Source organism: Melozone crissalis, unplaced genomic scaffold (genome assembly GCF_028551555.1).
Source record: "Melozone crissalis strain CALT ecotype California unplaced genomic scaffold, PUWL_Pcris_2 ptg000002l_1, whole genome shotgun sequence".
Classification (NCBI taxonomy): domain Eukaryota; kingdom Metazoa; phylum Chordata; class Aves; order Passeriformes; family Passerellidae; genus Melozone; species Melozone crissalis.
In genome coordinates, this window is record NW_026535780.1 from 21813734 (window position 1) to 21826610 (window position 12877).

At 41.4% G+C, this 12877-nt stretch overlaps 1 long non-coding RNA gene across 1 annotated transcript; it reads left to right on the plus strand.

The window, feature by feature from the left end:
* Positions 1 to 3382: 3382 nt before the first annotated feature.
* LOC128944853 (uncharacterized) lies at positions 3383 to 6043 on the plus strand. Its single transcript, XR_008483836.1, has 3 exons — positions 3383 to 3716; positions 5697 to 5813; positions 5913 to 6043. It is a non-coding gene; the product is annotated as an uncharacterized LOC128944853 (long non-coding RNA).
* The last annotated feature ends 6834 nt before the right edge of the window (positions 6044 to 12877 follow it).

The window sequence follows — 12877 nt, forward strand, 5'->3', positions numbered from 1 at the left end:
GCAGCATCGGCAATGTTCATGTGACTTTAATTGGCTCAAGTCACAGCAGACTAATTTTGTGAGCAAGGTATATTTGCAGGATGTTCCATAAGAATATCCTTGCTATTCAGTAAAACTAAAACAAAACTTTGTTTCCATGTTCATCATATTTGGCTCTTTGCTCCAAGGAAGGTTTGGAAACACTTCTGTAAGAACCTGAATGCTGCAGTTACAGGAATTGTCCTCTCCAGAAAGATCCATCTCGAAGGCAGACCCAAAAAAGTTGTTTGCATTTCATTTTACTGCATTTCTTTCCTATATTCTTGAGTTATGATCTGTTGGTGCTACTGTGCCTGCAGCATCCATGGTTTTTGCATTGGTTTATATTCTGTGTGTTGTCTTGTGGTGCTGTGGCTTGCGACTGCAGAGAGGAGAGCAGGTTATGGGCTGAGCGTTGTCTGTGCCCCCACAGAGCCAGCACAGATCTGCTGAAAGCATCAGGAGAAACCTCTTTATGCTGTACCTGCTGTCTCAGTCACCTGTCAATGTACCAATTCCTCTGCCTTTCCATCCTCCACTAAATGATACCTGCAAAGGAGCACTGAAGGGTTCAAAGTAACAGCAGAAGTAATTTATTCTGAGTATTTTAATTATTCAGTATAAAAGCAAGTTCATGGCAGAATAGATCATGAAATGTTCTAAATACATACACTAATGTCACAGCAAGGACGAAATGCAGTTTGTAATTACAGCTGAAAGATCTGCATTAATTTGGCAATTACTAACCAGATATGTTAACAATTTAATAAGAAAAGATAATATGAAAAAAACTTCTCTAAATAAGTTAACAAGGGCAACTGCATTTCATTTTCTTCCAGTGATGTGTAACTCATAAAACTTTGAGGCTTTTCCAAAAGGAAAGAAGGCAAAGAGAAAATACTGTAGCCATGGCCCACATACATTCACTGTGTTTTTCTTTGTTTCTCCAGCTAAAAGAGTCTACAGCAGGAAAAATAAAAAATTTTAAATTTAAAAATAAAACAAAACTAGAAGAAATTCTAGGAATGCTGACTGCCACATGATATTCATTTTTCTTGGGGATAAAGATATTGAACAGATTAGTGAGAGGATTTATTTTTTCCATATTAGGGAATTCTTTGCATTTCAGATGAGAGCGCAGGAATGCTTCCACGGTTTCCAGCAGTGCAGATCTTGTGTTGCATGGCAGTATTTCATAATCCAATTTTTATAAAACGTTTTGATGTAGAGAGGGCTAGCTGGAAGTTATAGGGCTGATGCTTATAGAAGCTGCAGGAGATTCTTAGTAATAATAAATTTGAATTTTTTCTTTTACTGCTAACATGAATTAAAACTCTGTATAACATGCTAATTTTCATGGCTCATTTGTTTCTATCTGTAGGCTTTAAATGATCTCTCTCCATCTGGCACTGAGCAAGGTGAAGGTGTGAAAAGTGTCTAAAGGGATGAAAAATAAAAATGTGAAAACACCAAATTTCTGGTCTCTGAGCATACATTACTTTTTTAATCACTGCTTAGAGTAGCTTAAGTTTAACATTTACTCACTATTCTGATTTGGTATCTCTTTCACCTTGAGCTTCATTTTAGGAAAAGGAGTGCTTGGGAGACAAGGTGTGATAGAGATCTAGAGAAAGCAACCAAGGAAATATATTTGCTGTTCCTCATAATGCAAGAACTGCCACTTGATGAAATGACCAGCAGCAGGCTTAAAACCAGCCAAGATGTGTTTTACAGGGGGTGTAAGTGGGCTGCAGCCCTCATTCCCATTGGGTATAGTGGAGACTGAGTGTAAACAGGTTGCAAAGGGGCTTGAACAGGTTGACAGAGGAATTCCCCTGACAGATTGACGCTGAGCCCCGTGGGCTGGGGCCCTCTGCCCTTCCCCCTGTCAGAGGCAGGGTCTTGCCCTGGGGGGGTCTGTTGTCAGAGACCCATTGCTGAGTTTGCCTCCTGTTGTTGCATTATAAATTGCCATGCCACTGTGGATTTGGAGGGGTTGTTTGGAACTTGGATGATTTGACAGTTCCTGGGACAAATGAGATTTTATCTGTCTCATAGTCAAAATTGCCTTCTGTCTGTCTCAACAGTCCAGATTCTCAGTTCTTGCTCTTCTTCTGGCTTAGCCATCCTTCCCTGGGTCTGTAGGCACATGCTGATAAGGTGACTCTTGCTGGGGAGCTGTTTTGTTTGAATGTCTCAAAAGAACTCTAAACTTACTTTAAGGGCAGCAATATTCAAGCAGATGTTTTAAGAGCAGGGTATACTACTTTTTTTCCTGTTCATCTATGTCTATATGAACATGTGTAGATGTGTTCATCTGTGAACAGTATCATATGGTTCTGCTTACTGGCATTGACACTGCAATCATAATTTTCTCAGAAAATACAGTTTTTCCAGTTTTGTAATTATTATATAAACAGATTTCATGCTTGAATTACCGGGGGTTTCATCCTGACATTCTTTAGGAAAAGGTTAAGTACAAGATCCTGTCAAACTGAATTTCATTAGAATGTTAGTAAGTCAGTCTGATAGGTAGGTATAGCTCATTTTGAGTCTTCAGCTTTTATCCTTAAATACCTGTCAAAGTAATTTTGTCAGTTCTTTATTAATAATTTTTTTTCTGCCAAACTCCATTGCTTTGCTAGCCAATAAGTTGATGAAAGATGAAAGAAGTGGAAGTTTTAATTTGTTTAGGCTTCCTGTTGCTGATTTTCTTTGCTAGACAAAACATAGTATGAATGGTAGTTTAGTATTGAAAAAGACAGACAAAGTGGTTTTTGTTTTATGAGGTGAGCACTGCTCATCCTCTGGGTTCTCAGGGGTTGTATTCAGTCCACCTGAAGGTACCACCAGAACTTCTCACACACAGCCCAGGACAGCAGCTCCCTCACACTCCCCACATTGATGCTGTGCTTGGTTTGGGGTAGGAAAAGGTGCTTCCCTGCAGTGTCCCATCACCAGCAAACCACCTGCACGCTGCAGATTCAAAAGGGAAAATGTAATTGAACATTGACTTGCAAACAAGTCTGCTCTCTTCATGTAAAAATGTATTGCATGCATCAAATGAAAACTTATTTTTACTGTAAGAGCCACACCATCCTCTACTGGATATGTGCAGCAGACCTGGGAGGGAGTGTTTTCCCCAGCCAGGAGGGAGCTCTTTGTCAGGTACTGCTTGTGTGGTTCACTGTGGGTTTAGTTGTCATCCAGCTTATGTGCCCATTCACCAATTGTCTGTAATTCTCTTTTTCCTTTCCTTGCCCCGCTGTGACTGAAAGCATCCTCAGGTGCAAACACCGTGACTGCAGGTGACCGTGGAACTGCAGCTGACCAAGCCCCGCTGGAGCCAGCAGAGCGTGCGAGCCTGGCCTCGGAGGGGAGCAGCCCGGGCCAGCAGCTGCCGGCAGAGGAGGCTTCAGCCGCGCTCCGGGACGTGGAGGGACAGACGGGGTCGGTCAGTAAAAGGGAGGAGCCAGAGGGCACCGAGCCGCTGCCTGCAGCAGAGGAGGAGAGCTCCGAGCTGCCCTCCGTGTGGCGAGAGGAGAGCGGGGGCCCCTCACCGCCAGCGCCAGGAGAAGATGCTGGGGCACCATCGCCAGAACCAGCAGAGGACAGTGGGCTGGCAGAGGGCAGTGACAGCTCTCTAGTGGAAGTCGTCGAGAAAGTACATATTGCTGAAGAGGAGCACCTCGCTGAGGGTAATATTTGTGCTTTCATAAATTCAGAAGACCAAAATTTACCTCCAGGGACTTCTGTGTGGGTCCTCTTGGCTTTACTAAGAGCCTCAAATGAGCTTCTGGAGTCAGAATTTGGTCCAGGGAGTCTGTACAATGGGAGGCATAGAAGAATGTGGCTGGGGAAGCCTCGGATTTACAAGTCCAAGCTGTAATAAATTTAATCAGCAGTTCCACCTCTTCTATTTAATTTAATGTTCATTTTGTTCTTAGCAGGTAAAATGTCCCACCATACCCCTCATTTAAAACATTGTATCTCTGGGTAGCTCAGATACATTCCTTAATATTTGCGCAGCCCAAGGTTCAATTATTTAGTCACATGTACTAAAAATTAAATTATAAATTACTAATTATTAATTATGTGCCAACTGTCCCTGCACACATAAAGCTGGATATAGAAGAAAAAGCATCTCTTGGATGCACACTTGGCATCTCCAGTGTGTCCTTGAAGCTTGGCTACAAGACAAGCAGAATAGAAGCAGTAGTGCAGAGATATCGGGCTGGTTTTGCACCAATGCTTGGACATGACTGGGTAGGGAGAGAGGCTGTGTGAGGAAGCAGTGGTGTCTGAAGTGATGGGATTTCCATGTGCTGTGGAGGGACCTTTAGCAGGAGGTGTGGTCCTTCCTGGAAATTGCAGGCTATGCTCCTCCTTGGGCTAGTGCCCAGAGGACATGGACTGCACTTGCCGAAGATGAACACTTCACAGGAGAAATCAAATTTCTCGTAAAAGGTACAAAGTAGCTCAGTAAGGAATCAAGTGCATTCCTAGGGTTGCTTTTCTTCAGGGAACAAGCAGGTGAAGCACATGAGGAGTATTTCTCTGCAGGGAGACATCCTCACTCCCCTTTGGCCTTGCAGAAGTGTGAGGTGCAGAAGGACTGATCCGTGTGAATTCCAGAGCCAGTTACACACGCTGCCACTACTCCTGTGGCTTTGTGCTGCTTGTCTCTGAACTGGTTCTATGAATCTCATTCTTTGCACATCCTTTGTAGCTGAGCATGGTTGTTGGATTGCTTTGTCCTCTCCTGTGTCTCTTCATGAAAGAATTTTGTCTTCTACATAATCATCTATCCTTTGGAATAAAGTCTTGTTTTATGTAAGCAGCAAATGACGGGTTGCTCACCTGTTAAAGACACATCCTGCCCAGCTGCAAACTCCAATTTGATTATTCACCATTTGTAAGCCTGAGGGCAGTGCCAGAGGCAGAGCAGCACACCCTGGACCTTGTGCTGTCATATCTCATCAGTAGAAACATGTTTACAGTTGTCTGTCTGTCTGTCTGTCTGTCTGAAGATGAGTTGTGGGGCCTCTAGCACCAAGTGATGTGTGCAGGGCGAGTGAATGAAGCTTTTGGGGAAAAGAGTTTTGCTCCTATTATTTCCGTGGTAGAAGGAATGCCTTAACTTGTGTGCACTCTCTTTCTTTCTTCTGAGGAAGAAGGGATTTTCTATTTTGATGCTATGGTACATATGATACTTAGCATTTGTTTTGCTTTCCCTTTATGCTTTCATAGCTATGGGAGGAAATGAGTTAGGCAGCAGCTTCCCTGAGAAAGCAGGGTTTCAGCCAGACTTGCATGTTACCATGTTTTCTATTTCTGTTTTTTTTTTCCAATTGCAAATAAAACTGCACATCTATGAAATAAAATACAGGAAAATACAATTTGAGCAGAAATATACGCATTATTTCCTTTGGATACAGCATCAAGGGGATTTTGTGAAAGCATTAGGAGAACTTCATGAGCATAAGGCAACCATATTTCAGCTGGATGATGAAAAGTGTTTGTTTTGCTGTTTGTTCTCTCTGGGTTCATTCAGGGGATACCTTGATAATGTGCATTGGAGAGCTTACAAAACAAAATCAGGTTTACAGAAAGAAGCTGGGACACTTGGTGCTTTTTTTAGTGGATCCTAATTTGATCTCCATGGTTACCCTTCCCAGGTGAGACGGGAGAACAGGTGGAAACTGAGCTGCTCAGTGAGACAGTAAGTGAAGGGCCTGAAACAAAAGAAGAAGAAACAGGAGAAGCTGTGGATAGTGCAGCAGCGACAGAGATAGGTATGTTGACAGAGGAGGGAAGGACCACATGGGTTGTTGTTTAAGAGACAGCAAAGACTGTCCTGTCCTTATTGAGCATATCTTGTTATTCCCCTGTAGGCATACAGCTGCTTTCTGCATTTTTACACAAGAGAATCAAAAATACTTTACAGTAAAAGACATTTTTGGAAGCAGCCAATTGGAAGTCATGCTTTTTACATGGGTCATCTTTATATAATACACAAGCCTTAACAGTGATAACTTTACCCACTTTGGGAAGAATGATAGACTGTAACATGCAGTCTTGGAAAATAAAAAACCTTTGTTCAAGTCATGACTCTGCTTATTATTATTTGCAGGCTTGTCTTTGTAAGTTAAGCCTTAATGCTGCTTTGTGATTTCCATTCTGTGCCAGTCATTTTAGATCCCCTTGATCTCCTTATCAGTTGAAATTAGCAGTGAGGTGCTGTGATGAAAGCACATTACACAGCATGTTCAGTCACATGGTGGGAAGGAAAAGCCACAGGCCAAATAAAGTTCCTCTGGAAAACTGTCACATCAGCGAAGAGAAAAATTAAAGGGGATAAGATTATCCCTCTGGCAGACTTTGAGATTATGGTCAAAATTCTGTCACCACTGTCTTGCTACAAAAGTTATTTCTTCTTCCTCCACATTCACTAAGAACCTCACACGTGAGTCTATCATGTAAGGTGCTCACACGCCCCAGAAGGCAGAATTAGAATCACAGAATAATTTAGGTTGGAAAAGATCATTGAGTCCATCTGTTAACTCAGCCCTACCAGGTCCATCACTAAATCTTGTGCCTAAGTGCTGCATCCACACGTTTTTTGAACACCTCCAGGGATGGTGATTCCAACACCACAGGTTACCCTATGGTATTGCTGGAATGTGGAAAAGGATGAGCAGGCAATGCTCCCCCTTTCCCCCAGCAAATGTTAATGCAATAGCCGGAATCACCCTCTCCTTCTCCCCTTCCCCCTAATCACTGTTGTACTTGGTCATGCTCAAAATCTCTCTGGGCTAGCAGGTATTTCTGTAATTCAGAGGAGAACAGCTTCAGCAGAAAGGGTGGCAGATACCTTACACCAGTGTCTTTCATGACTTCCAAAGGAGCCCCTTGCACCTGGGGTGAGCAGTCTTTGGTTCCTTCCCAATGCTGGGATGTGTCACAGCCTTAGGGCAAGCCAGCTGTTGCACTGCTGCTAATGCTCCTACCAGAGGGCTAAAGGAAATGATATTCTTTGTTAAAAGCTCCTATGCTTTTGCAAAGAATCATCTCTCCATGCTATGAATTCAGCAAAGCACTTAATTTGTTCTAGGAAACCTCAAAGAGCATCTTCCTGCTCCTGAAGAGTTAGAGAATCATAGAAAGGCTTGGATTGGAATGGACCTTAAAGATCCCCTAGTTTCAGCCCTCCTGCCATAGGCAGGGATGCCACCCATTAGATCAGGTTGGTCAGAGCTCCATCCAACTTGGTCTTGAACATTACTAGAAATTTCACCCAGTGATGAAATTTATTGCTTTATTGAAATTCTTCCTGCATTTGTCTGCTTTGACAGTATTCTCCCCAACAGTTTTGTAAGGGAGCAGAAAGAGCAGCCCTACTTCTCTGTCTGTAATGCATTTCAGATGATGGGAGTGCACTGACCCAGCTCAGAGAACAGCTGCAGGCAAGAGGAGCAAACAATGCTAAGAAGGGAATACTGATCATTTAAACCTGGGGTTCTGTTGTGTAAGGGAGCAATTCTTCCATCTTGAAAGGATATTGGAGAAATAAAGCAAGATTCTGGGCAGGAAAGCAAGACTGCTTAAGGGAATGGAAAAATTCTTACTTTGAGAGACATCAAAAACATTCACATCTTTGTCTCTAGGAGGGTATGACTAAGAGGATACAAGCTGATCCTAGTTCAAAAAAAAATTAAAAATAGGGCTCTAAAAGTAGCTGATGTCCACCTAAGAACAAGGGAATGCTCAGTAACATACTAAGTGTTGAATTTGAAACCATTGAAGGGACTTGGCTTTTTTAATGTTATATTAACAATCTTCTTAGTCACAGAGAATCACTGCAGTTGGATGCCTTTCATTGGTCACCTTCATTCCCATGCAAAATTTCCCACCTTTCCTGTGTTCCTTACCCTCCCTCATGGAACACCACAGCTCAGTGTGAGGAAGTCCCACATTCTCATGTTCCCTACCCTTGCTGAGTCTCCTAGCTGGGGAAGGAGTACTTTGAGGTGGGATGGCCAGACACTGTGATTTCAGCCAGTCACCCCCTGGGGCACTGCCTTTTAGCCATCGAGTGAGCCCCAGAGCTTCTCAGCTGCTGATGGCCAACAGTAGCTTCAGGGGCTGGACACAGTTCCTCAGCCATACTTTGTCATGGAATAGCTGAGGTAGAAAAATAGCTCTGGAGCTTGTCTAGTCCTGCTCAAGCAGGAACAGGTTGTCCTGCTGGGTTTTGAATCCCCAGGGGTGGAGACTGCATCAATTGTGTGCTGCCTATTTCCATAACTTAACTGTCCTTACAGTAAAAGAAAAAAATAATCTTGTATTTAAAAGGGCACTTCAATTTGTGCCCTTTGTCTCTTGTCCTTACTTAGGATTTACTATCCATGAAATGCCTGCCTCTGTGCCAAATCTGACTGGAAGGGTGTAGTGATTTCAAAAGTTGTTAAGAGAAAAGGCAGCAGGGTGAGGAGGAGAAGAGACTGTAACAGTGACTCACAGAGGTGATGTTAATGTCTGTGACAGGAACTGCAACTGTGTATGATGGGATGGCAGAAGAGGAAGCAGAACCACTGGTTGCTTTTAGGTCCATACAGAATATTCTTACAGATTTGGGAGAAGAGCAGATATCCCCTCCATCCTGTGATACTTCCAGGGAACTTTCACTTTGAGTTCCTGTCAGATTTAGTGAATATCAAGTTATACTTTCCATTAATTGCTAAATTAATTTTCTCCATGTGTTTCAGAGACAGCTAATGTCAAGGAATAGAAGTTATGTCTCAATGAACGTCCTCTTCTTGGGCCTGCTCTTCTGTTCACATGAATATTTTTAAATTTTATTGGGTTGGGAAAATATAAAGGCTTTTATGGATTGAACCACAAGCTACAGACACATGAATAGGAGGCATCAGAAAAGGTTTTATATAATACAGATTTTTTGAAGTCAAGCTGCCAGGGCTTCAAGTTTTTGAAATACTCAAACTTTCATCTCCCTGCCACAGAGTGCCTTCTATACACACCAGCATACCTTTTCAACAGCAGTATGATCATTCCTTTTTCAATTAGGAGCTTTTCCCAGGTTCAGATTAACTGGCTTCAAATTGTTGAAACCTTCAACCAACATTATATAGCATGAAAAATAGAGTGTAGCTTTTTTCTCTTCAATTATTGTATGGAGGCAGGTCCTCTGAGTGCCTGGACTACCAATGCAGGCAGCTGCTGAAATGTACAGCACGCAGAGGACTGGGAGAGGAAATTTACCAAGCTCTAACTAAATGCAGAGGGCAATTTTCCAGAAAATAGAAGATAACAGAGTGCAGTGTCCACGACCCAGCTGTGTGCTGCTCACTCCCCATTTTTAAATTCAAATTTTTTGAAGGGATTGTAGTACAATACAGGGGGCATTTTTAATTGAATGGGATGTTTTAGTTATATAAATCCTAGAAGATAACTTCACAGCTGTTAACATTAATGGCCAATAATAACCTGTCTTTAGCTGTGTAGCTCTCCTCATATGCATTTGTGGCTTCTAAAATGGACTTCTAAGAGAGAAAATACAAACCTGTCTAAGAGACAAATATAAGCCTGTTCCCAAAGAAAAGGTTATCTATTTTATTTCTCTATGCTATCAGGGACTGTCTGGGTTGTTTTCCAAAATGCTAAATAATAATTTGGAGATGAAGCTGAATGGCAATACTTTCAAACAAATTTCCTGTGAAATAGGCCCTAGATAGGATTGGTGTTTTGGGTCAGATAAAGAGTAGAAATTTGTTCTGGTGCTGAATGTTGCAGGATCACAGAATCAATTAGGTTGGAAAACAACTCTAAGTTACTTTAGTCCAAATGTTGACTGAAGACCACCTTGTCAACTAGACCATGGCAGTAAGTGCCACATCCAGTCATTTCTCATCCAGGGATGGTGACTCCACCACTGCCTTGGGCAGTCCATTCCAATAACCCTTTTTGTGAAGAAATTCCTCTTGATGTTCAACCTGAACCTTTGCTGGCACAGCTTGAGGCTATGTCCTGTGCAAAGAGACTCGATCTAATACATTGCTGGGGACTGTGTTTACAAGATCTCTGGCATAAGGATGTAGGACATGGAGAAATGGCCAGTTACCTAAAAATGGCAAGCACAATATTGCTCTTTTAATGGCTTTATTGTATAATAGGACTTAACAAAAATCCTAACTGTCACCAGCAAATTATACAAATCCCCTCTAAGAGATAATTTCATAGTGCATGCACATGTCTGACTCCAGCTGACTCTGATTTGTATTAAATAATCCAATTGATATCCTTGGCCTATTAACCTTTTGTATAAACTGATAGTTCTTGGCTGTATTACTAAATCTAAGGTTTTCTCCTTAGCAGCATTCTTATGAACTTGTCAGTTTCATTTAATGTCAACTTCCTCTAGGCAACACCACAAACTTTTAAAAGCCAAATGCATACATTTTTTAGGGAATTTTTGCTAGGTGGATGTCACTTTTAATTTATTTTTTAGCTTTTCTGGCCTTCTGTAACAGAGAAGCTAAAACAAGCTGCTAGGTCTATTTAAAACATCTATTGACGTTAAAGTGAGCATCAAAAATACAAACAGAAGTAGTCAATGTTTTATCCACATACTCAAACCATGCCATGAAAAACAGCACCATGCACTTTCAGGAGTTGGGGAACAGGTATTGAGCAGAATGAGAACACCCCAAAGTGACATGGGACTGGGCTGGGTGTACAGCCATGTTCCAGGATGCCCCAAGCACTTCCATCCTCAGCTGATTTCCTCCTGTGAGCTGGGAATTCAGTTCAGCCACCAGCACATGTACTAGCACAGCCCCACTCCAAAACACAGGAGATGAATCGGCAGAGACAGGCTGCCAACAGGCAAGATCATGAACTGCAGTCTGGCAAGCATGAAACTATTTTTAAGCATAAACCAACAAGAGTTCTGTGACAGAGATCAGTAGTATTCATAGCAACAGAGGAGACTTCACTTGGAAATAAAATTTAAAGATACAAGGGAGTCACAATGACCTGCTCACCTCAGAGTCACTCTTTCTACCACTGTTGTAACAAGGATGACAGGTGACTGTGTATGTTCTTCACAGTTCAGCTTCTTCAGGCCATTAAGCAATGCAGATGAAAACAAGAGGAATATAAACTAGTTAATGACTAAACAGTAGCAGTATTTCTCAATCATCTTCATCCTCACAAAGTCTATAATCACAACAGGTGAATTCTCTTTTTCCTCTCCTAAAGAGGAAGTATGCTTGATACTGTGTTAAATATGAAAAGTTAAATCACCTAAATTATCAAAATGTGCTTGCTAGAAATATGCTGAACACTCCTGCCCTGAGAAATAAGACATCCCTGCCATGCAAATTTCATTGAGATCTGGTATTCATGGTCTGGAGCTACCAAAGCATGTACTATGGATAAAGAGCCACTGCCTGCAGTTACTTGCCCCGGCATACCTGGGACTACTCAGAGGTTGCAAGGAGCAGAAATTTGTCTGTCAAAGAGCTTTCTCATGTTAAAGGCTGGGAAAAGGAGGATTTGCTGCAATATTTGTGTTTATATGATACACCTCCAGATCTTAAGCAACATGTTGGTTTTTTTTAAAATACAGTCAAGCATTTTTGAGGATTGTTTTGTATTTTATCAAAAGCTAAACGATCTTCAGTCCTCAACTTCATCCAAGGTAGAAGTAACCATTCCTCACTGAAGGGAGTGCTGGGCAGTGCACTAGAAAGAACAAACTTATTTTCCAAGCTAACAAGAAAGTTCTGGTAGAAATTTTTTTTCTAGTTACCAATAAACACAGCCCTAGAAGAGGTTAAATTTGCACCCTGCCAGCTCTGTGCAGACACATACACACACTGTAGGGTCTCAGAAGATCCCAGCACATCTGGCTGGCTGGGGTTGGCTCTTTCACTCAATGAGGAACTGCTTTTAGGTAAACACTGCAGCAAGAGAAAGTGCTGGTAGAAGAAGATTGGGGCAGTTTATGTGGTTTAAGAGAACACAGGTTCATTAAAACTAGGTACTGAAATTTATTTTTTGCATTATTTAACCTGTAGAGAATATAATCACCTAAAGAAGAAAGAGTCTTACTAAAAGAAACACTTGGTAGAACATACACATTTCAGTACTTTATACATTGCTTAACTTTCACAGAAAGAGAAGAGGTGTTTTGCTGTGTTTTTTTAGTTACATGTGATAGAAACAGATTTTAAATGCCAAAATGAGGATGGCACAAGATGAATTGCAACTTTGTATTTTGCATGCAGCTCAATCTACCAAAGGAAAAACAAAACCCTGTCTTTTAACATACCTCATTTTAAAACTGGATTTGTTAAATGTCTATGTACTTAGTTTGCAAATTAAGACCTAGGAGATAGGCTTTTCATATTGGAGAATCATGGGTGTTGGCCTTTTTGTTTTAAAGAACAGAATCAAATAATATAACTGCTTAAATAAAAGAAATGTTTCACACTTCTTTGTGGAAGGCAGATTTTTTATTTTGAAAACTACTATGTTAGAGCTGTAAATAAGAGAGTTTATTTCAGTTATTCTAAACTTCCTGTATCAGAAGAATACATATCAAGAAAATGTCTGGAAAGGCTTTGATTTAAATATATAGTCTAAAAACTACAACTATCCTCATCTGAAGAATCATAAAGCTAAAAGGGAATTTCTGTTCCTGAGTTTTTGCAGAATGCACCTTACTGATACAAACACTTAATGGAAGCCTTGTTAGCTGCATCCAGCATGGAACTTTTCCAGGTGTTTCATTTACATCTCAGTCTCAGACTGTCCCCCACTGTGCAGAGCAGCA